We start from the raw sequence: 23,660 nt of genomic DNA, 5'->3' as shown, positions 1-23,660 counted from the left end.
CCACTTTTCGACATACAGGGGTCGCTGATGTGGGGGCGCCTCCTCCGAAATTTTCCTGTGCGGCCTCTCACGATCCTCGGGCTCAACCGCTACCTCTGAAGCCACCCCACACTGGGCGCCAGTTGAAAAACCGGGCGTTAGGGCCTGGCGGCGCAAGGCACGCCTGAAATCTCTGAGTTCACCTGCCTTGTTTCACAGAAACACGGAATACTCTGTTGGGCGAAGAAAACCAAGTTTTATTAGCTGCAGCTAAGCACAGTTGTCCCAGAAGTACACCAAGTAGGTTCTCAGGAGACTGCCACTTTACTCCGTGGCTCACAGTCTTTTATAGCAAAAATACATCTGTACAAACATACACCCAATGCACAAAGCATTAGCCAATTAGAAGAGTTCGAAAACAAGGTGTTGTGCAACCAGAATCTCTCTGCTTACATGTTGTGTGCTATCCAGCCCCCAGAGTGAATCAATACTGGTACCCAAAGTTCAGTGTTGCAATGGCAGGACATGTCTGTATGCTTCAAAAGAAAGGTTGTGAAATGGGAAAACACAGGGAGAGAATAGCGAAGGCCAAAAACATAAGATAGGCAAGAGAAGAACACTAAAGGCTAACAGATAGTTGATACGGGGATTAGGTAGTCCAGACAAGGATTAGTTAGGCCGGCTAGTGTCTGAGATTGTTTTCAAAACAAGGACGGAGGGGTTTTTGACACGTTGCAGTCCGAAAGGGCAGAGATACTTCGTTCATCGAGCAGCCTGTGTAAAGGCAACACAAAATGGGGCTAATGTAAGATGGAGTTGAAATTAAAGAACCTCATTATTACTTAGGGCACTTGCTCATTTCACTGTCCACACATCTAGTGTGGGCACAGTGTCTCTGCACAGGGGAAGAAAGGTCTTCCAAATTAGATTTAGGTGGAGAAGGGCACTGTGCAATTGTTTGCAGTAGGGTTCACAAAAAGTGCTCCAAAAGTGGATAGTGTTATCCCTGGAATCTTTTTCCCTATTGGTTAGGGAAGAGCTGGGAGTAACCCCCACCTATAGGCTAGTGCCGTACATTGCTTGGCAAGCCTAGATACCTGCTTCAGAACATTACTGGGCCTGTGAAATATAGAAGACGGCAGCTAGTGGTGAGACTTGTGAGGACTCGTGAGAAGCAGGACCTGCTCCCACCTGTACTCAGGAAAAAGAAATTAACTTCATGTGTTAGTTTGCTAACCTCCTGTAAAGCTACTGAGAAACCACAACTACTAGTAGTCTTTTTCCTGAAGAGCCCAGCTGTCTGAATCCAACTGTCCCTGCCTTGGACCCTTGTGGTGGCTTCTGCTGGACTGTGTTGTGAACCCCAAGTTCTGTTCCTTAAATCCTGGGTTCCTTGGACCTGTCAAAGTGCACTCTTCCTAACATGTCAAAGACCTTGGACTTAGAAACATTTTGGCTCCAAAGACCTCATTTGACTGGGACAAATCAGCTTAGTCAATCCGATGAGGGTGCATTCCCACTGGGCCAATGATTGAGTTTGCTCCCTATCAGAGTGTTTCTGCAGAGCAAATTGGTTTCAACCTGTTTGATTGCTGCTTGCAGCCTGCCCCCTGCAGTAATCTGAGATACAAAAAAATAATTGAGCTTGAATGCAGAATTCTTCATTGTGCAAAGCTGCCTGAAGTACTCAGCTGGTGAGAAACCTTCTTTGGGCTCAAATTGAATTTCCCCTGCTCAAAGCGTATCCTTCAAAAGTCAATGGCTTCACTGGACTTTTGGACTAATGAGTTTTGCGGTGTGGCAGGGGTTGGCCATGCCACTACCCATGCCTACACTGCCAAACCTCGCTGTTAGCTGCCTGGCAGATTACTAGTTATCTCGTGGTCTGACATGCGTTTCTTTGGCATTCCCACCCTGCAATAGTAGCGCCAAAGCTAATTGTTGCAGGCTATGCACTATAAAGTCCATGCCATGCAGAAAAAAAGGGGCACGCAGACAGGGGGGCACACCATGTCCCCCCCCGCATGCATACGATGGACCTGAGGGAACAGGGGCCCTACAGTTTCCTCAGCACCACCTTTTTCACCTCAGGCTCACTGCCATGAAAAAGGTGGATGTGAGGAAACACATAATATCATAATATGCTTTGGTGGTGCTGCAGCGGCACTACCGCATACTGCAGCTCTCAGTCCACCGCACCACTACCGGGTTTCGCGGATCCCTGGTGGTTGTGTCAGTCCTAATACGCCCTGACCATCATACTTGTAATATGGTGGTCAGACCGCTGATGTGGTGGTCCACGACCGCCTCCGCACCTCCACCGAAAGTGTGGTGGTCCTAAGACTGTCAAACTCATAACCGGACCCTTAGACTGATAACTATCCAGCCTTGTGGATTTATTCTCAGCCACAGCCTGCTGCTTTGCCCCTCTATGGATTTTTTTACTTCCATTTCAGAGACTAAATCAGAAACTAAACTTCTGACTTTTAGGAACTTGCTTTCTGAGTCTGATCCATGCTGCATCACTGTCAACCTTTTAAATCGCATTAAGATCCCAGTCAAGAGCAACCAGATGACCGAGTCTGGTGCTTAATGCTTAGGTGCTATTTTAAAAATTAAAATAAAAACTCATATCTTCGGTTCCCCCTATTGCAATTTGGATAGTTAGGTATCCCTTTTGTTCAGAGAATTATTCTCTATTTTTATAAATTGGAGTAGTAATTTTATTGTATTTTCTTAAATTAAGCCTATCTGCTCAGTTCCTTGTCTATCAGGGGTCGAGTTTAGGAATATATTATTGAAATGTTTACTGGATTTAACAAGAATAGTGGAATTTTTACTTGTAGTGGACTACCATTCACTTCAACGAATAATTCACTTTCACCTAGTGGTGGTTAGCAGTGGAATCCAAAACTTGCATGTAGCAGTACCACTCAGCTATAAAGTTGAAAATAAAAATCAAAGCATAATTTATTTAAAATTCCTAATTGGCATCAAGCCTATGCCAGAGCAATTTTTAATTGTTTCACCTTATTTTCTATTACAATTTTTGCATCTTTGAATGTCTAATGAAATATGAAGGATATGGATCTAGTGACCCGGGAAACTCTCACAGTCAAGGGTCTGAAACCCATATGTAGAGGGAGGCAATGGACTATGTGAAGGCTCTTGGGCATGTGAGGAAGTCCAACAGCTACAGGTTTTCTCAGAGGAGCATGCTGGCTAGGTTGATGAGACCCCAGGAGGTAGAGGCTGAAAATGATCTGTCCCAAAGAAGATTCTCATGCATTTTCAAGGGCGGGAAACAATGGCCCCCGCTGTCCCTCAAATTGTCAGCCCGACAGATAGATTTCAGGACAAGCATTTGGAGAGGGACCTTTAAGCCAAGCTGGCAGCCCTAGCTCTGAAGGAGAAAAGTATTGTAATGGAAGTAAATAAACTGGCCTTTTAAAGAGAAGACAAGACTGGGCCTGATGTGGATTGACGATGGTGGCAGCAGTGGTGAGGTATCTACAGGGGAGGCCACACCTTCCTCTCTTGATTTTAAAAGGTAGGGCCTAATGTTCTGGTCAGGTATGACATTGACAAATGGATAGCCTGACTTGACAGCCTTAAGAATGAAGAGGGTGGCCAAAAGCAATGGTAAAGATTAAAGTAGGAGTTAACACTTACATTTGGAAAGGACACACTCCTAACACTCGAAAAGGGGGTAGCTGACTAATAAACCCACATGAAGGGTGCAGTAGTGCAAATATTTGCACTTACACCTGAAAGAATAGGAAGAAATTCCTGGACACACACTTAGAATTACAACAAACTTGGGCAGATTTTGTGAACAGGTCATAGAAATTCTCTCGTAGTGTGCCCACTTTCGTGGTAGAGTGATTACGGAAGTATGCTATCTGATTACTCTTCCTGCTTATGTTGACTCAATTTGTTAACATACCTTTGTTTCTTTCTGGTGAGACAGTCAAACTACAACAAGTCAACATTATCATTACAGCTCTCTCCAACAAATGCATTAGAAGGGCAAAGAAACATAATACTTGAGTACATCAATCCAAAGCCCATGCATTTAAAATAGGAAACAGTACACCAGGGCTCTATTTCAGAAGTCTTATATAAATCTTATTTACTGCATGAGTGTAGAAAGCAAATCATATTATGAAGTTGAGTTCCAAATAATGTTCTATTTGTTTCCATTGAAAGTTGAATTGACGCGCATTGAGGAAATTTGACACATATCTTAATGATTTTTGTCAAACACCTCCCCTTTCCTTTTTTTCAAGAAAAATTGTCTCCTACAATTGATATTAATACAAAACACAGCAATGGGGGTAATTTTCAGCAGTTGCCATTTATTAGTACTTCATTGTTCTCTATCAATACACCTCTTACCCTCAGTTATGCAAACAGTTAGGTGTGTGTGAAAGGTTATTCTTGGTGGAACTACACATAAAATCAACCACTCTTTTTGAAGTTGGTTATTCTTTCAATATTGTTTGTGGTTTGTGAGTCACTTGCAGTGGCACCCTAGCATGAAACACAGAGATTCTGGACTTTTCTTTCAGTTGCCTTATCATGGGCATTTGCTGCTTGTTGTTCTGTCACTAGAAGTTTCCTTAACTATCTACTTTGTAGCAGAAAGGCCAGTGAAAGGTTTTGGATGGTATGAAGAGCTTACCAATGTAGTTTACTGCAGAATAAAAAGTTGTTGGATTGTTCTGTCCACACGATAAGTGATACAAAAATGCAATCACTAGTTTGAAATAATCTTCATTCGACCATTGTAAAGGGGTGTTGCACACAAAGGTGGAGATGGTCAGTTTCAGATATCGGCCATCTTTGTGGAGCTTTTGTGCCTACCCTAGAGGTGTGGCAAGGGAGATGCACATCCTTTCCTCTGTGTTCACTCTAAACCACTCCTGGGAACAGCTCCTTTCTCACTGAAATTGGTACTGCCTGACTGGGGGAGCTATGGAATGGGCTGCCAAGTTGGTGGTTAACATTTTCCTTAGTCTTTAATACCATTCCTGAGTGTCCACTGGCCTTTTTGTCAAGAAAGCAACAACATTTCCCCTCTCCAAGGGCCTTTTTTCTGCTCTGGGAGCAATTTTAATTTCTAAATTCCTTATTTTTAAATAGGCCTTGGATTAATTCAAATTAGGGGTAATTTACCACACCTACATGGGTGGTGCAAAATGTGCCATGCTAAATACACTGGTGATGTTTTGTACTTAAAACAAATAAATAAAACAGTTGAATCCCTTCATGTGACTCAGTGTTCAGATTTTCAATCTGCCCTGGAGGTGCGATTGAGGGCTCATTTGAAGCTTAAATCCCAGTCACGTTTCCGGAAGGATGGAAACATTCTCTTGAATGTCCTCCTCTGTCACTCGGTGTGCATGGATTACAACAATGGGTAGTGCTCAAACAGGCCCAGGGTGAGGAACCCACGGCCTTCTTTCTGTGTGTATTGTCAAAAGGTGCCCAGGATGCTAAATCTTCCTGCTTATTTGCGATAATAATCTCTGAAGGGACCCCGAGTGAGAGCCCTGGAAGGCCTGGGGAGTGAAATACCCCAGCCCTTGCTCTGTTCCATGGCCCACCTTCTCACTTGGAGTGTGGGGTCAGGGCCATTGACCCAGCGAGTCTTTCCCAGCCGGTCCAGGATAAGAAGCTCTGACCAGGACAGAGCCAAAGGCCCTGCTGGCCCGTAGTGGAAGTCCCCAACCTTGGGCTCCCATTTCTGGCCAGCCATGTCAGACAGTGCCTGAAACTAGGTCCTGCAGGCCCAGAGAAGTATCCCCTGTTTGTCTGCATTTAAAGCTCTGACCGGGCCCTTGGTCAGAGCCCTAGAAGGCCCTGGAGTGGAAAACTCCGGCACTAGGCTCTGTTCCCTTGCATGCCATACCTCACAGTGCCACTAATGGGGATCTGCAGGGCTGTGGAGGCCTCCCCTGCTTTTCTGGCTTCAGAAGTTCTGACCGAGCCCCCGGACAGATCCCCTTTGGACTCATGGGTAGAAGCTGACCCAACTTGGGATCCTAAAGGGCCAGAGTATCGGGCGGTCTTCCAACTCTGTCTGATTCTCCTTTCATCTGAGCCCCACTTCCCAGAGAACAAGCGGGATGAAAAGCCTGCACTGTTCTCTTATTTATTCAGCAGCTCTGACTGGATCAGGGGTCAAAGATCCAGCTGCCCTAGGGCTGGAAGCCGGCTTTGATGCAAAGAACCCAAACTGGGCTCCTGGATGTTTGGGCACTCTCCCTTGCTTCTCTGGGTTTAGAAACTGTCAGCAGGCCTGGGTCAGAGCTTCTTCAGCCCCTCCCTTAGACCACTGATTGATTTCCAGCTCAGGCTCTGAGAACCTAGGGCAAGCAGATCCCTTTTTATAAAATTAGAGACATCACTTCTTTTGCGTCTGGATATTTAGTTGTGTGCCATGTGACCCTATAGGGTGCCCATATGCCTGGGATCATTTGAATCTTTGACCCCATCCAGGGATCCAGGAGTTTAGGTGAGATGTTTCTGATGAACCCCTCTGTCACTCCTTATGCCTGAATTACAAGAAAAGGGGGTAGCCTTGCTCTGGATTAGAGGGACGGTATACTTGTGACCTCCTTGTGACCTGGTGTTACTCACCCAACTGCTGCTTTATGTCTGCAGTTGCCTCCCAACCCAGCTTGATGGGCCTTTTCACTGAGCCTTGCTTCTCAGAGTACAGGCAGAGATATTAAGCTAACATCCTCGTGCAGAGTAGCATGCTTGGGGGCAGTTTAGTCAGCACTGTGCTGAATTTACAATTGTAGGGCTTATATGGAGGTCCTGATGAAGGCTCATTTGACTCTTCAAGCCCAGCTAGGGCTCCATGAGGCTGGATGTGTTTGCTCCAAAGGGCCCCTTTCACTTGGTGTGCATGGATTACAAGAAAGGAAGAAGGCTTTCTTTTGGATTGTTAGGCACAATGTATGAGGGGCACCATTGCTCTCCAGTCTTTCTCCCCAGGTGGTGTGAAAGAGGATAGATTTTCTGGTTCATTCCAATAATGAATAACAGTCCTCCGTGCAAGCTAGAGGCACAGAAGTTGGCGTGCAACTTCTTAGAGGGACAAGTGGTGTTCAGCCAAACAAGATAGAGCAATAAGAGGTCTGTGATGCACTTACATGTCTGGAGCTGCACCCGTGCTACACTGGAGGGATCCCAAAAAGAACAATTGATGGACAGATTGCAGAACAATGTCAGACATTCACCCCAGTACAGAGATATGGGCCTAAATCCATCGTTGTTTCGGGCACCATGCCATTCCTGTTTGGACACAGCCATATGCAAATCAGTCTTGTCCCTGCACCCAATGGGAACAGTCCAGCCCGAACTGTCAGGCCAGGTCCTCTCTGGACTGGAAGCAAGCATCCTAGGACTGGTTTTGGGCTTTCAGCCCTCATCAGCCAGGATAGCTTGACTCAAGTGGCATGGAGAGCACGGGACTCAAGACTGAGCATACCCGTCCCACTCGGGGTGACAAATGCAAAAAGAACAATTGATAGACAGAATGCGGAACAATGTCATACATTCACCCAAGTACAGAGATCTGGGCCTAAATCCTTCGTTTTTTTGCTCACCATGCCATTCCAGTTTGGACCCAGCCATATGTAAATAAGTCTTGACCCTCCACCCAATAGAAACAGTCCAGCCCGAACAGCCAGGCAAGATCCTACCTGGACTGGAAACAAGCATCCTATGACCGGTTTCGTACTTTCAGCCCTCATCAGGCAGGATAGCTTGACTCCAGTGGCATGGAGAGCAAGGGACTCACGCCTGAGCATACCCGTTCCACACAGGGTGACAAATGCAAAAAGAACAATTGATGGACAGAATGAAGAACAATGTCATACATTCACCTCAGTACAGAGATTTGGGCCTAAATCCATATTTTTTTCTAACCATACCATTCAAGTTTGGACCCAGCCATATGCAAATCAGTCTTGACCCTGCGCCCAAAGGGAACAGGCTAGCCCGAACTGCTAGGCCAGGTCCGCCCTGGACTGGAAACAAGCATCCTATGACCGGTTTCGTGCTTTCAGCCTTCATCAGCCAGGATAGCTTGACTCAAGTGGCATGGAGAGCACGGGACTCACGTCTGAGCATACCCGTCCCACTCAGGATGACAAATGCAAAAAGAACAATTGATGGACAGAATGCAGAACAATTTCATACATTTACCCCAGTACAGAGATCTGGGCATAAATCCATCGCTTTTTTGCTCACCATGCCAATCCAGTTTGGACCCAGCCATATGCAAATCAGTCTTGACCCTGCGCCCAATGGGAACAAACCAGCCCGAACTGCCAGGCCAGGTCCTCCCTGGACGGGAAACAAACATCTTAGGACTGGGTTCGGGCTTTCAGCCCTCAACAGCCAGGATAGCTTGACTCCAGTGACATGGAGAGCTTGGGACTCACGTCTGAGCATACCCGTCCCACACGGGGTGGCAAATGCAAAAATAACAATTGATGGACAGAATGCAGAACAATGTCATACATTCACCCCAGTACAGAGATCTGGGCCTAAATCCATCATTTTTTTGCTCACCATGTCATTCCAATTTGAAAGGATCAGCATGAGTCTACTCTCTGCCAACAAGTGAGGTTAACCCGTTGAGTCCTGTTTGTGATAGGGATTGAGGATTGCAATTATTACCAATGGATGAGGAATTCTGAGTAAGTCTGGGTAATAAGATTGTATTGATTGTGTCCCTGCCTTTTGTTCACACCACCCATCGCTACTACCAAATGGGTGGTTTAGTGAACACTTACCACAATTTACAAAAAAGGCAACAATTGCCTAATATAGAGTTGGCATAGACAGGTGCAATGTAAAAGCTTTAGAACAAGTCTGTTTACAATGGTACAAGAGGACTGAAGCTTTGAGGATATTCACATGATATAACTGTGCATACAGTGAAATTACATGGACTCCACTAAAAGAGTGTGTGACTGTCATGAATATATGGAATGATACCTTCTGTTGTGTACATATCTAGAGGACATCCTGCTTCTGCCATTGTAAACCTCATGCAGAACATCCACTGCTGATAAAGGAATAGCATTTACTTAATGTCATTTTAAATGAAAAGCAGCAAAAAACAACTAAAAATGTAAATTTAGAGAAACATTGATGAATCAACAAATGCACAAGCCTGGGTATAGTTCACTGAGTTTTGCTACACGGAACTCCGCAAAGTGACAAAAAAACTCCACTGAGTTCCGCAAGTGGTGGAGTGCAGTGCGAACTGCAGTTTGCACTGATTTTCCTACCCCTCGGGTAGAAATTCTACCCAAGCGGCAGCTTGCGCTCGTCAACTTACAGAGTGACAGAGCGCTATGCAAAAACCCCCAAACATCAAACATCAATGCGAGCCGGGAAAAAACTCCACCACACTATGCAGAGCTTAGTGTTCTGCACTCCGCAAGCTCCACGGATTCACCACCCAGGCCTACAAATGCATAGCCCGATACCAGAACTACGCTTTAAATAGTGCTCAAGGTTTACTACATTTTAGATAGGCTAAAAAGATAAGTTTGGGAGTTTAAAGAAATAAACAACACAGGATGTGTTGACTTGTGACTGGTGTAAAAAATCTTATATACTACATTTCTTCTTTAGCAAACCTGTCTGGACACCCCTTTTATTTGCCTCTTATGGGAACTTAACAATGACATGAGAGTGATGATTGCATTGCGTTAAGCAGTGTTCTACTGGTGGTTGCAATTAATTACATTACCCAATGGGTGGAAATTTAACATTGGGACTAAAAAGGATATCAGCTCGATCGAAAAAAATGTGGGAATAAAAATAGAAAAATCTTTGTGTCCTAGAGTTGCTGCAATATTTGTACCCAGATCTAAAATAGCGCAATGATAACAGCCCCTGAGCTTTTGGGGCCCCACCCCGGCATTGTGAATGAGTGGCATACCCCTGGCCTGAGAGCTGCTGATTGATTCCAGAGCCTGGGAGGCCTCCTCCATATTCTTTGCAGGGAGGCCCCCTCAAGTTTCGTTACACCACTAGCCTAAAACCGACTCTAAAGAATAAAGCATGACTTGATATATATGTACTGACCTACCCTGGTTACGTACTTGATTGGCCAATTGTTAATTCCTTATCTGTTATAAGATGCCTCAATTTCACACTGATTTGAAAGTTTAAGATAAAAAGACATGTGAAATTTTGATTTGTGGATCAAATATAGTAAAGTATTTGAAATTGTTATTGTTTTGGTTACTTAAAAACAAAACATTTTTGCAATAGAAAAAATAAGACATTTAAAAATATATAAAACAGGCCTATAAAGTATCAATATTAGCCATGACAGGTGAAGGTGTGCAATGAGTGGAAATGACGAAGTGCAAAAAAAATAGTTAAAAGACATAGAAGTCAATGGCGTTTCGATCTTCCATGGACAATAGTTAAAACAGATGAAGGTGCAGAGTTCTGGAGTTAATGTTCCCGTCTAAAAAGGGATTTAGTGCAAAGGGAAATCAGAGTCAACCCCTAAAAAAATCATTTATCAGTTTTTGAATAGCAGTGGCTGTGTTTAGAGGGAGCAAGTTGGGGTGATAGTGGATCTTCAAGCTTCCTAACATAATGCTACACCTCAATTGGGTATGATTGCCTGTGAAGAGAGAAACGGAGTAGAAATATCACAGCAAAAATATCGCGGGACAGAAATATTGCCGCAAAAATATTGTGGGGAATAAATATAGTTGACAAGAATATCGACTGTAATAAATATTGTTTACAAAAATATAGTTTACAAAATTATTGATTTATTTTGAATTCTATGTATTTTAGTGTTTTAATGCTAGTTGTTTGTCATTTTATTAAGCCTTTTTCTAGTTATTAATTATTTTTAAGTTTAAATCTGTGTTTTTAGTTCCATAGCGGGTTGTGGGTTTATAGGAGAACAGGGTGGGAAGTAATTTAATTTTATAAGGTTTATTAAATACATAATGTGTTTATTGATTAATTAAGAATAGTTTAATAATTAGTTGTTAATGAATTTCAATTAGTCAACTAATAAAAATTAGGTTAATTGTTTAATTAATTTTAGGTGTGTGTTGTGGGGTTGATATGTGTAAATTGTGTGAAGGGTGGTCAGTAATAAAACATTTGTATTGATTAATTATTAAATACTTTTAATTAATTACCATTAATTAATTTGTAAGTATTCATTGTAATTGTGTAATTAATTTTAGGTGTGTGTTTTGGTGTTTATATGTGTAAATGGTGTCAAAGGTGGTGAGCAAATAATTTTTTATTGATTAATTAATAAAAAAATAATACATTAATGTAATTGCGTAATCAATTGTAGGTGTGTGTTGTGGATTTTATAGTGTTAAATAATGTGTAAATATAATGTTGTTATTATCTTTGTTATTAATAATATATTTAAATGTATATAATAATTATGTTAATATTGGAAATTAATTTTAATAAAAATGTTGATGCTCTTAATTTTTTTTGTTTTGGGATCCTGCGCTTTCCCTACTGTTGCACTCACTGGAGTGGGAATAGTAATTTTAACCCCTTCGCTATCCAAGGCTTTCCCTACTGTGGCACTCATTGGAGTGGGAATGGTAATTTCTACCCCTCCGCTACCTAGCTCTTTCCCCGACTATTGCATCACTGGAGTGGAAATAGTAATTTTTACTCCTATGCTATCCAACGCTTTCCCTACTGTTGCACCCACTGAAGTGGGAATAGTAATTTTTACCCCTCTGCTATCCAGAGCTTTACCTACTGTTGCACTTACTGGAGTGGGAATAGTAATTTTTACCCCTACGCTATCAAGCACTTTCCTTTCTGTTGCACTCACTGGAGTGGGAATAGTAACTTTTACCCTTCCTGCACGAAAACAATCCTTAGAGGTGTATTCCGCTTACAAGAATAAATAGAGATGTTTCTCCTTGTTATGCCTCAGTTAGGAAGGCATAGCATTTTGATCCATTCGCAGCAAACATTCATTGGTGGATACATTGAAACCCCCATGCTCCACCCATGGAATGCCTTCTCAACACAAGGTAAGGCAATGGATCTCTATGTGCTGCTTTGTGTTAGTTTATATTTATTAGACCACGCAAAGGGAGCTTGCATGGCTTAAAAAATCACCCAAAATGTTTGCACTGGGGTTGCACCCAAAAAATTACACAACCAGAGGCAAAACCTTTGTAAATTACCGCTATTTGAACTGACAAAAGGACATTTTTCCCATGCAAAATAGAAAGGTAGTACCCTTGCAGGATTTGCCATTTTGGGCCATTGCATTCTTTAAATAAATCTAGGCCACAGTCTCTGCCAGCGGTTTAGGCAGACTGGTACTTTAAATGCGGGAAGAGCTGTGCCATAGACAGTGGTGCCTGGTTGCTTGTCACAGGGATTTTCAAGGTAAGAGGTGATTTTGCCTGTAGGTTTTGCAGAAATTATTGGCATATGTAAAGTAAGCAACAGAGAATAACAGAATAATATAAACAAGGCAGCACATCAACACATCTAATATATAAGAGGGCACATCACAACTGCAGTGCAACACAACTGAATCACATTGCAATAATGTAGCACAAACAGAGAGCTCTACAAAAAACACAACCGAAAACATCACTACAAAAGAAAATGCTGCACAACAAATGTGCATAAATGTTGTTTTCACCTTTTACCAGTCACGGCTGGCATAGCCCACGGGTGGGGGGGGGGCTGGAGGTCACGCAAGAAGGGGGATCACGCGGGGAGGTCATGCGGCGCGGGGTATAATTTAATAATACCATTTTTTTTTTAATTAAACATACCATTCTGCCGGCAGGGATCCGCGTCTTCTTGGCTCCTGCTCTCTTGCATACCTGCCTCCGGCAGTGACAGGAAGCAGAGGCAGGCAGTTAGGCGCCATCCCATAAGACAATGTCACAATGTTGCAAGCAGTGATGTGATTGGTTGGAACGCCGCCCAGCCAGGGCTTATAGGGAGGCATGGTCTCCATGCAGGCTGCATTGCAGCCTGCTTGGTGAAGGGCAGAGTGTGCATGACTGGTTTGGGTGGCCCCAGGGGGGCGGCCAAACAGTCGATGCACACTAGAAGTCGGGAGGCACACCACTCCTCCCCGCCCTGCTCGCAGAGCAGAAGCCCACAACTAACCATAAAATGTTATTAGCTGAAAGTTATTACCCATTTATGTTTCTGCTTCTCAAACTGCGAGAAAGCAGTGATGCGACGCTCCTCCGCCCTAGTGGAGAAGCCGCCTCCACTTTACTACCTCCATGTTGGAAAATGGTGTTTGGAGGAAGCACAACCTTACTACATATAATAAAATATCAATAGTATCAAATGTTTTGCAATCCGGCCCATGGAGTGTAATGCAAAACACTGCCCTATCTAAAAACAGTCAACAGTTAGGAAACAGCAATGTGTCTTCCTGCTGAGAAATCCAGGGTACTAAGGATGCAAAATCATCTAAGAATTAGAAACTTGACATCTATTCCTGCTCTAAGACTTATGGCACGACTGCACTTCATTAGACTGCCATCCGTGTTCAGGTATCGCATAGATGTTAAAAATGCTATTGAAGGCTCACGAGCACTGAGTAACCCAGAACAGTTCCTAACACTCGAACACATGCCACATTTTTCAGCTTGACATTTTCTGTGTTCATGATTATTTAAAGACTGGCAAACATAAATATATCACTAGGTACAAATATTTTTCTATTTTACCTTCCTACTACAGCACCCAGAATACCTTTCTTAATCTTTCACATTGTCATGAAATGTTCTCACCTAACAGTAAATTTTGTGATCAGCACTTTTTCTCACTCTGTTCTTTGTTGCTCACCACCTTCAGCGACCATTTTTTCATCCAATGTTCAGTAATTCTAACATTTATATAATTCAACTTAAGTAGCAGAGACTTTGTCATCCCTTGTTTATTTTTAGTTTACAACTTCGAAATGGCCTTTGGCCATGGTTGGTCAAAAAATAAAAAATAATGCTCTCAGCACATCACAGCGCATGCGCTCACAAAAGCAAAAAACAGGGACCATAACCAGTAGAAGATACACACACACATGTTTTCGTCCCATTGAATATTTAAAACAGAATGCCGCATTGTTGCAATGATGTTTAAAGTCTAACTCAGTGCACTGCACTCCAAGGGAACACCACAGCCTGTTCTCTTATTTAACAGGCTACCAATTGTAATTGATATTGAATCGTCCCTAGTGACTCTTATACATTGTTCAACTCTTCCTTGCATGCCAACTAGTTTCCCCCTCTTAGAAATTCCTGCCCATGCATATAATGTTTACACAGATATCAGGCAACACTGCTGCCATGGTAGATAGCTGTGTTTACTTTGCTATTTTTCTTGTTCTGATTACATTGTGTCCATCTTTGATCATTCTTTTCATTTTTTTAATAGTGGATTTTGTGGCATGCTTTTGGAGGTAAGCTTGATAGTGTTTGCATGGTCTTCCTATAACAGTACAGCTATGTTGTGAGATCTATAAGTGACAACTTACAATGGTGACTTTGTGACTTCCTCCTGAAGAATTATATACCATAATGTATTATGTATACTCCAGGGCTTCAAAGGTACTTATTTCATATGATATTGTACTAAAATAGAATGTAATCACAATTGTGATCTTCAGTAAATACAATTACACACATTACGGTAGCATTTTGGTTTTCCCTGTAAGAAAGTGCAATGTAATTGCTATTCTGTTCTAAAGTAATACATAATGCTATGCATTCTGCCAGCCAATAATAATCTATTTTTCTGTCAGAGAATGTAATTTGAATTGCTATTGCATGTTTCAATGGATATTTATATATATCTAAGGATTGCAAAAGAAAAGCCTTCGTCCATTTTCAGCTATGTCAGTGAATCCAAAGAAATTGTTTTTCGATTGAAAGCAATGGAAAAACATCACAGCATGAATTGCCAAGTGATTTTTAATAACAATTGTGTCAAAAACGTATTATTTCAGTTAGTTACAGTGTACAGCATTTTCTAAAATTTCAAAATATAATATTGAGCACTTTGAAACAACACATATCATTGCTTCCAGGTTACTGCTGCCTATTTGAACAGAACATATTGATTTGCTTCTGACAGCTGGAATAGGATGGTAGTAGTTGTCTTTCATTTGCTGTACATTTTTGTATGTCCAGGGATAGCATTCAGTACAAGCTAAAAACTCCTGTATTCTATTGCAATCAATGAACTGCGAGAAGTTTTCCAACCTCCAAAAACTTCCATGTGGATTTTTTGATCAGTTTGATGAAAGATGACTTAAAATATATCATACCTTGTTCAGATGATTAGAACAACGGTACCTTGAGTAAAAAAAGTTTAATGTTTCGAGGAAGTGGACAGCATTTTGTAGAAAGTGAGTTTATAACCAAAGTTTGATGGTGTAACATATTTCAGATGGCGACACCACATGAATCCTTTTTTGCTACTAAGAGTTGTTGGTACTCACTGCTCCTGAAAAATAAAAAAAGTGCAAATATGTTAGACCTTTCACAATCTATCCTGATACCACCCAGTGGTAGAAGGAGGCAGTCTCTGGCGGATGTTATTACAAATCCATCATCCCACCCTGACGTTTCTGGATATGCTCATGAAGCAGGATAAATCATTAACAATGAGTCATGCAATTGCATGAACCAATACCGCTGTAGGCACACTATAGCCTTTTCTTCACTGTAAATATCTTCACTTTTGTATTACCTAGACAAAAAGTTTTTTTGTAAAAAAACGTGAGTAGGGTTGGGAAGTTGTGCCCCGTCCTGAAGAAGGAACACCAAGTTCCGAAACATGTCGACGCACACCAGAGGTAATGTCCATAATAAAGACAACTAAACCTCACTTTGCACTTCTTTTAGCAGTACCAGCTGGAGGTCTTGAATAAAGATTTTTTAGAACCTACTAGCCAGGTACTTTTTAACTCTCACCACACCCTTCACTCACATCCTCCAATACCCCATCACTTACACCTTACACACACCACACATAGGCAATTCTGACAGTGCTCCCGCGTAGTCGCTGGTCGTAGCACGCCGCATCCCTTTAGCGGGATGCGAAGACCACAATGATGAAGCATGACACCAAGGGGCCTGTTGGTGTGTGAGGGGTATTTTTCACAACACTGAATGTCCCCCATCCCTGGGGCCTGCACTCGGAGTAGGATTCTTTTTGTTTAATTATCAGTGCCCGTGGAGTGAGAATCCTATCTCTATACTCTACCTCCCCCCATTGTTACTATTGAAAGGTAATTATCACCCAGTGATTAACATGACCCTTACCTGAATCTTCCAATTACTGCTTTAGGGATCCACAAGGCTCAAAACAAGGCACTGAGAGGGACAAAAAGGGGTTCAACTTCTACCTGACAAGCAGTGGGAAAGGTAACTTGGGTGGCATAACCCTTAAATGGAGCTGAGATGGTGCTAGGAGTGGGTACAGAAGATGAGGCCTGATAAAGAAAAGTGGTATCCCTCAGCAGAAAATAACCACATTAACTTTTTTCCTAGTGGTCATCAGAGAGATGGTGTACAGTGTGGTAGATTCTCTACCCTTCCCAACAAAATTCCGTGCAGAGAGTGAGAAAACCATCGTTTGATGTTCGATATACCAACAGATGTCACTTCAATCCAAGCTGGCTTGATGACACAAAAGTCACAAATAATGATTGAGTAGAGAGAGCGAAGCAGAAGGTGGGTGTTACTGGGGCTGTGGGTATGTGACACACATGGCAAAGCAATGCATGGAAGCCCAGATGTACGAATCCAATGGAAAAATACAATACATTCCTATAGGAGCAATTATTTTGAAACACAAATACCAAGGAAAGCCGGTACCTTGATATTTGTGTTCTAAAACGCAAATTGCCTCAAATCAAATAGCGGAGAAACTTTAAGGCAAGACAGAATTGGACCAAAGTGGAATGTTAACAAAGCAACTATATTGATCAAACGAAATAAATAATTCAGACAGGAGGAAGAGAACAAAATTTATTTATCATACATCGAGGGTATACCACATATAATACGTTTGAGAATGAATAAGAGGAGGTTTTATTAGGGTTAATCGAGATAGAGTAAGTTTTTTTGAAAACTAATAGTAACCAGAGTTTCACTAGTTTCAACCCATAGGATTTACGCAGCAATCTATTATCCCTAGTTTTCTAAAAGAGTTAATGGCCCAATTTAGAGCTTGGTGGAAACATTAGTCTGTCGCAAATATGACAGATATCTCATCCACGTTATTAGAGGTGGCATGGTGGCATTTAGTATTTGCCAGACGGGTTACTCTGTCTGCCAAACACTAAACCGGGGCCGAACATTTTAGACACAGGCAAAGTTTTATTAGATGTGAAAAATGTTCTGATATTTTCAGTTGTGATATTTAGCGTTATTTGGCGTTATTTTCACTCACAGGAGACTGTTGATATGAAAACCACTGTCGAGAGACATTTTCTGCAAAACTCCTTACTCTGCAGTATCTCTTTTGATATTTCTACAAAAGATATGCCTTCATGTTTATTGATACTTGCCAGATCTATTTTGTTTAATATATATTACTTTGTGGAATTTTCATGCATAAAATCATTTTGTTAAACCATAATTCGATTTTTATGATTACCACACTTTTCCCTGCACCATGTAATGAGGACACATAACTATTAGTTAATAAAAAAAACAATGTTATCACTCTTCTGACTGAATGTGATGCATTTCTGCCATACTGATTTCAATCATTTACAATCTAATGTGTGCAAGTGAATCTTTTGTGCAAAATGATCACATTGATGTAGTCTGAAGAAATTTTAAAAAATCATTTGGGTAACGTATGTCTAATTATAAACTTGGAAGTGACCTAATACTGTCACAGAATAGGCAGACATGAACTCATACAGCTCTGTTACCATGTGTTAGAAATAGGGGTCTCTTGTTGACAGAGGTATGTACCTTTGTCCAGTTTCAAGTAGGTACCCTTGATTCTAGACAGGGCAAGGGGGATACATACTGTAGATAGCCCTTGCTCACCCCCTGGTAGCTTGGCATGAGCAGACAGGCTTATCACAAAGGCAATGTGTAAAGTATTTGTGGTCAAAACAGACAGGAAAACAGTGACAACACCACAAAAGGACACCACACCAGCTTAGAAAAATAAAATATCTATATCTGAACCAAACAAGACCCTAATGACAAAAACCCAAGATATATTTATCAAAATAGCACTTGAAAATAGTTACTTGCAGAAATAGCAATTGAAAAGAGTTACTTTCAGAAATAGCACTCGTAGAAACAAATTGCTCCACCTGTGGCTATTACAACATCATGACTGGCATAAATACAATGTACGGAGCCAACAGTGTAGTCCGCAGCGTCAGGCATGGAGTCACACAGACCCCAAACAGCAGTACCTTGGAAAACTAAGTCTATGGACAATGCACAGCATCATGGATGTGAGGAGTCAGTGCTGTGGTCAAGGCCGGTTTCCTGGTTGCAACAGGGGAGGCGAGGTGTCGTGTCTAAGAGGAGGTGACGTGTCGAATCCAGGACAGGGGAAGGCAGTAGCATCGGCAGTAAGGCATCGATTGCTGTGAGGCAGGTGCGAAGTCAGAGAGTTTGTGAAGTCACCCTTGGCGGTTATCGGCTCCACGATAACGGGATGCAGGTGCTGGCGGTGATGGCCTTGGTACAAGCGCTGGAGTTAGGAAGGCCAAAAACTACTGGTGTCGCATTGGAGTGGCGGTGCAGGTGGGGCAGTATGTCATGCACTTCACAAGCAGTGCCCCTGGCCTATATGCAGGTCACGGCGTCACTGGCGGCAAAGCTGATTGCATCAGCCTCCTGTAAACCAAGGAGTCCCTAAAGGATCTATATCCAGCTCTCTTCATCTTGTACCTGGAACTTCTGACCACACTTCTAAAACACTTAAATATCTTGTATCATCACTATACTGACAATATACAGTTGTACCTAGAAGCCTCTTTTCAAGAGGGTATATTCCTTCTAGATGCAACTCTAAAGGATACACAATCATGGATATGCTTCGGCCGCCTGAAGCTAAAGCCACCAAAGATGGAATTCATCCTTATCTACCCATCCACTCAAAGTTCCACACTGGTCCAAGATGACTGGACTCCCTGAATGTACAATGCTGAAATCAATAAATTATTGAATACATTTAATGTCTCTTCATAATTCTTCACAAGGATCTGAACATACAAGTACACATAAATGTCATAAAAAAGAACACATAGCACCAACTCAGACTTCTCCGATATATCAAACCAGAGGTGTGAACCCTCTGAATTCACAGTTGGTGTAGTGTTGGCGCCTATAAGTAATTACGAGTCTGTTCTGACTGCAGCTCTGCAAGTAAATGTATTTTAAATAAACAAAGATAAGGAAAGCCATAATAGAGGTCAAGGATGGGAAGCCAATCACATTAAATGATGCCCAAGAGGTAAAAAGATGAGAAAAAGAGAAGGAAAGTGTGTTCAGGGGCATAGCTTCAATTGGTGCAGCAGGTGCAGTGGCACTGGGCACAGAGGTCTGAGGGGCGCACAGAGGATTTAGGGCCCCATTGAACCCTGTTAATTGCTGTATTTTATCATTCAACTAGCCACCTGGTTCCATATCCTTCATTGCAAGAGCGTCCACAATACACTGGTTACTGAGAGATAGAGAGAAAGGGCAGGTAGGAATAGTGAAACAAAGAACCTATGAAAACAACAAAGAAACTGTGACAAGAAGGATGGACCAAAAGCCTAAACATATGGATGCAAGGATAAAAGGTTTGCATAATGAAGTGTAAAACTACATTATAACTACATGAAGAAAGAATCACTGGACTGATTAAATTTAGGATGAATGGGCAGATAGACGAAAGAAAGTTTGTATGGATGAGTGAATTGATAAAAGAGAGTGAAATAATGTATGGATGAAAAAGAAGGTATGTATGAATGGAACATGAATGGTTGAATGCCTGAGAGTGTGAGAGGAAGTGTAGAAGGATGGATGGAAGAGTAATGATGAAAGAGTGGATAGACAGCCTGGTTACGGAAGGATGAATTAAAGCATGAACAGATCAATAGATGCATAAAAGCCTTAAAGGTTAGAGAGATAGATGGATGGACGTTGGGACAAAGGGACCTCATCTAGAATGCAGTTTAATGTTTCGAGGAAGTGGACAGCATTTTGTAGAAAGTGAGTTTATAACCAAAGTTTGATGGTGTAACATATTTCAGATGGCGACACCACATGAATCCTTTTTTGCTACTAAGAGTTGTTGGTACTCACTGCTCCTGAAAAATAAAAAAAGTGCAAATATGTTAGACCTTTCACAATCTATCCTGATACCACCCAGTGGTAGAAGGAGGCAGTCTCTGGCGGATGTTATTACAAATCCATCATCCCACCCTGACGTTTCTGGATATGCTCATGAAGCAGGATAAATCATTAACAATGAGTCATGCAATTGCATGAACCAATACCGCTGTAGGCACACTATAGCCTTTTCTTCACTGTAAATATCTTCACTTTTGTATTACCTAGACAAAAAGTTTTTTTGTAAAAAAACGTGAGTAGGGTTGGGAAGTTGTGCCCCGTCCTGAAGAAGGAACACCAAGTTCCGAAACATGTCGACGCACACCAGAGGTAATGTCCATAATAAAGACAACTAAACCTCACTTTGCACTTCTTTTAGCAGTACCAGCTGGAGGTCTTGAATAAAGATTTTTTAGAACCTACTAGCCAGGTACTTTTTAACTCTCACCACACCCTTCACTCACATCCTCCAATACCCCATCACTTACACCTTACACACACCACACATAGGCAATTCTGACAGTGCTCCCGCGTAGTCGCTGGTCGTAGCACGCCGCATCCCTTTAGCGGGATGCGAAGACCACAATGATGAAGCATGACACCAAGGGGCCTGTTGGTGTGTGAGGGGTATTTTTCACAACACTGAATGTCCCCCATCCCTGGGGCCTGCACTCGGAGTAGGATTCTTTTTGTTTAATTATCAGTGCCCGTGGAGTGAGAATCCTATCTCTATACTCTACCTCCCCCCATTGTTACTATTGAAAGGTAATTATCACCCAGTGATTAACATGACCCTTACCTGAATCTTCCAATTACTGCTTTAGGGATCCACAAGGCTCAAAACAAGGCACTGAGAGGGACAAAAAGGGGTTCAACTTCTACCTGACAAGCAGTGGGAAAGGTAACTTGGGTGGCATAACCCTTAAATGGAGCTGAGATGGTGCTAGGAGTGGGTACAGAAGATGAGGCCTGATAAAGAAAAGTGGTATCCCTCAGCAGAAAATAACCACATTAACTTTTTTCCTAGTGGTCATCAGAGAGATGGTGTACAGTGTGGTAGATTCTCTACCCTTCCCAACAAAATTCCGTGCAGAGAGTGAGAAAACCATCGTTTGATGTTCGATATACCAACAGATGTCACTTCAATCCAAGCTGGCTTGATGACACAAAAGTCACAAATAATGATTGAGTAGAGAGAGCGAAGCAGAAGGTGGGTGTTACTGGGGCTGTGGGTATGTGACACACATGGCAAAGCAATGCATGGAAGCCCAGATGTACGAATCCAATGGAAAAATACAATACATTCCTATAGGAGCAATTATTTTGAAACACAAATACCAAGGAAAGCCGGTACCTTGATATTTGTGTTCTAAAACGCAAATTGCCTCAAATCAAATAGCGGAGAAACTTTAAGGCAAGACAGAATTGGACCAAAGTGGAATGTTAACAAAGCAACTATATTGATCAAACGAAATAAATAATTCAGACAGGAGGAAGAGAACAAAATTTATTTATCATACATCGAGGGTATACCACATATAATACGTTTGAGAATGAATAAGAGGAGGTTTTATTAGGGTTAATCGAGATAGAGTAAGTTTTTTTGAAAACTAATAGTAACCAGAGTTTCACTAGTTTCAACCCATAGGATTTACGCAGCAATCTATTATCCCTAGTTTTCTAAAAGAGTTAATGGCCCAATTTAGAGCTTGGTGGAAACATTAGTCTGTCGCAAATATGACAGATATCTCATCCACGTTATTAGAGGTGGCATGGTGGCATTTAGTATTTGCCAGACGGGTTACTCTGTCTGCCAAACACTAAACCGGGGCCGAACATTTTAGACACAGGCAAAGTTTTATTAGATGTGAAAAATGTTCTGATATTTTCAGTTGTGATATTTAGCGTTATTTGGCGTTATTTTCACTCACAGGAGACTGTTGATATGAAAACCACTGTCGAGAGACATTTTCTGCAAAACTCCTTACTCTGCAGTATCTCTTTTGATATTTCTACAAAAGATATGCCTTCATGTTTATTGATACTTGCCAGATCTATTTTGTTTAATATATATTACTTTGTGGAATTTTCATGCAAAAAATCATTTTGTTAAACCATAATTCGATTTTTATGATTACCACACTTTTCCCTGCACCATGTAATGAGGACACATAACTATTAGTTAATAAAAAAAACAATGTTATCACTCTTCTGACTGAATGTGATGCATTTCTGCCATACTGATTTCAATCATTTACAATCTAATGTGTGCAAGTGAATCTTTTGTGCAAAATGATCACATTGATGTAGTCTGAAGAAATTTTAAAAAATCATTTGGGTAACGTATGTCTAATTATAAACTTGGAAGTGACCTAATACTGTCACAGAATAGGCAGACATGAACTCATACAGCTCTGTTACCATGTGTTAGAAATAGGGGTCTCTTGTTGACAGAGGTATGTACCTTTGTCCAGTTTCAAGTAGGTACCCTTGATTCTAGACAGGGCAAGGGGGATACATACTGTAGATAGCCCTTGCTCACCCCCTGGTAGCTTGGCATGAGCAGACAGGCTTATCACAAAGGCAATGTGTAAAGTATTTGTGGTCAAAACAGACAGGAAAACAGTGACAACACCACAAAAGGACACCACACCAGCTTAGAAAAATAAAATATCTATATCTGAACCAAACAAGACCCTAATGACAAAAACCCAAGATATATTTATCAAAATAGCACTTGAAAATAGTTACTTGCAGAAATAGCAATTGAAAAGAGTTACTTTCAGAAATAGCACTCGTAGAAACAAATTGCTCCACCTGTGGCTATTACAACATCATGACTGGCATAAATACAATGTACGGAGCCAACAGTGTAGTCCGCAGCGTCAGGCATGGAGTCACACAGACCCCAAACAGCAGTACCTTGGAAAACTAAGTCTATGGACAATGCACAGCATCATGGATGTGAGGAGTCAGTGCTGTGGTCAAGGCCGGTTTCCTGGTTGCAACAGGGGAGGCGAGGTGTCGTGTCTAAGAGGAGGTGACGTGTCGAATCCAGGACAGGGGAAGGCAGTAGCATCGGCAGTAAGGCATCGATTGCTGTGAGGCAGGTGCGAAGTCAGAGAGTTTGTGAAGTCACCCTTGGCGGTTATCGGCTCCACGATAACGGGATGCAGGTGCTGGCGGTGATGGCCTTGGTACAAGCGCTGGAGTTAGGAAGGCCAAAAACTACTGGTGTCGCATTGGAGTGGCGGTGCAGGTGGGGCAGTATGTCATGCACTTCACAAG

This window comes from Lissotriton vulgaris, chromosome 1_1 (genome assembly GCF_964263255.1).
Source record: "Lissotriton vulgaris chromosome 1_1, aLisVul1.2, whole genome shotgun sequence".
Lineage (NCBI taxonomy): Eukaryota > Metazoa > Chordata > Amphibia > Caudata > Salamandridae > Lissotriton > Lissotriton vulgaris.
The sequence above is the reverse complement of the archived record's forward strand: the minus strand, read 5'-3'. Positions refer to the sequence as shown.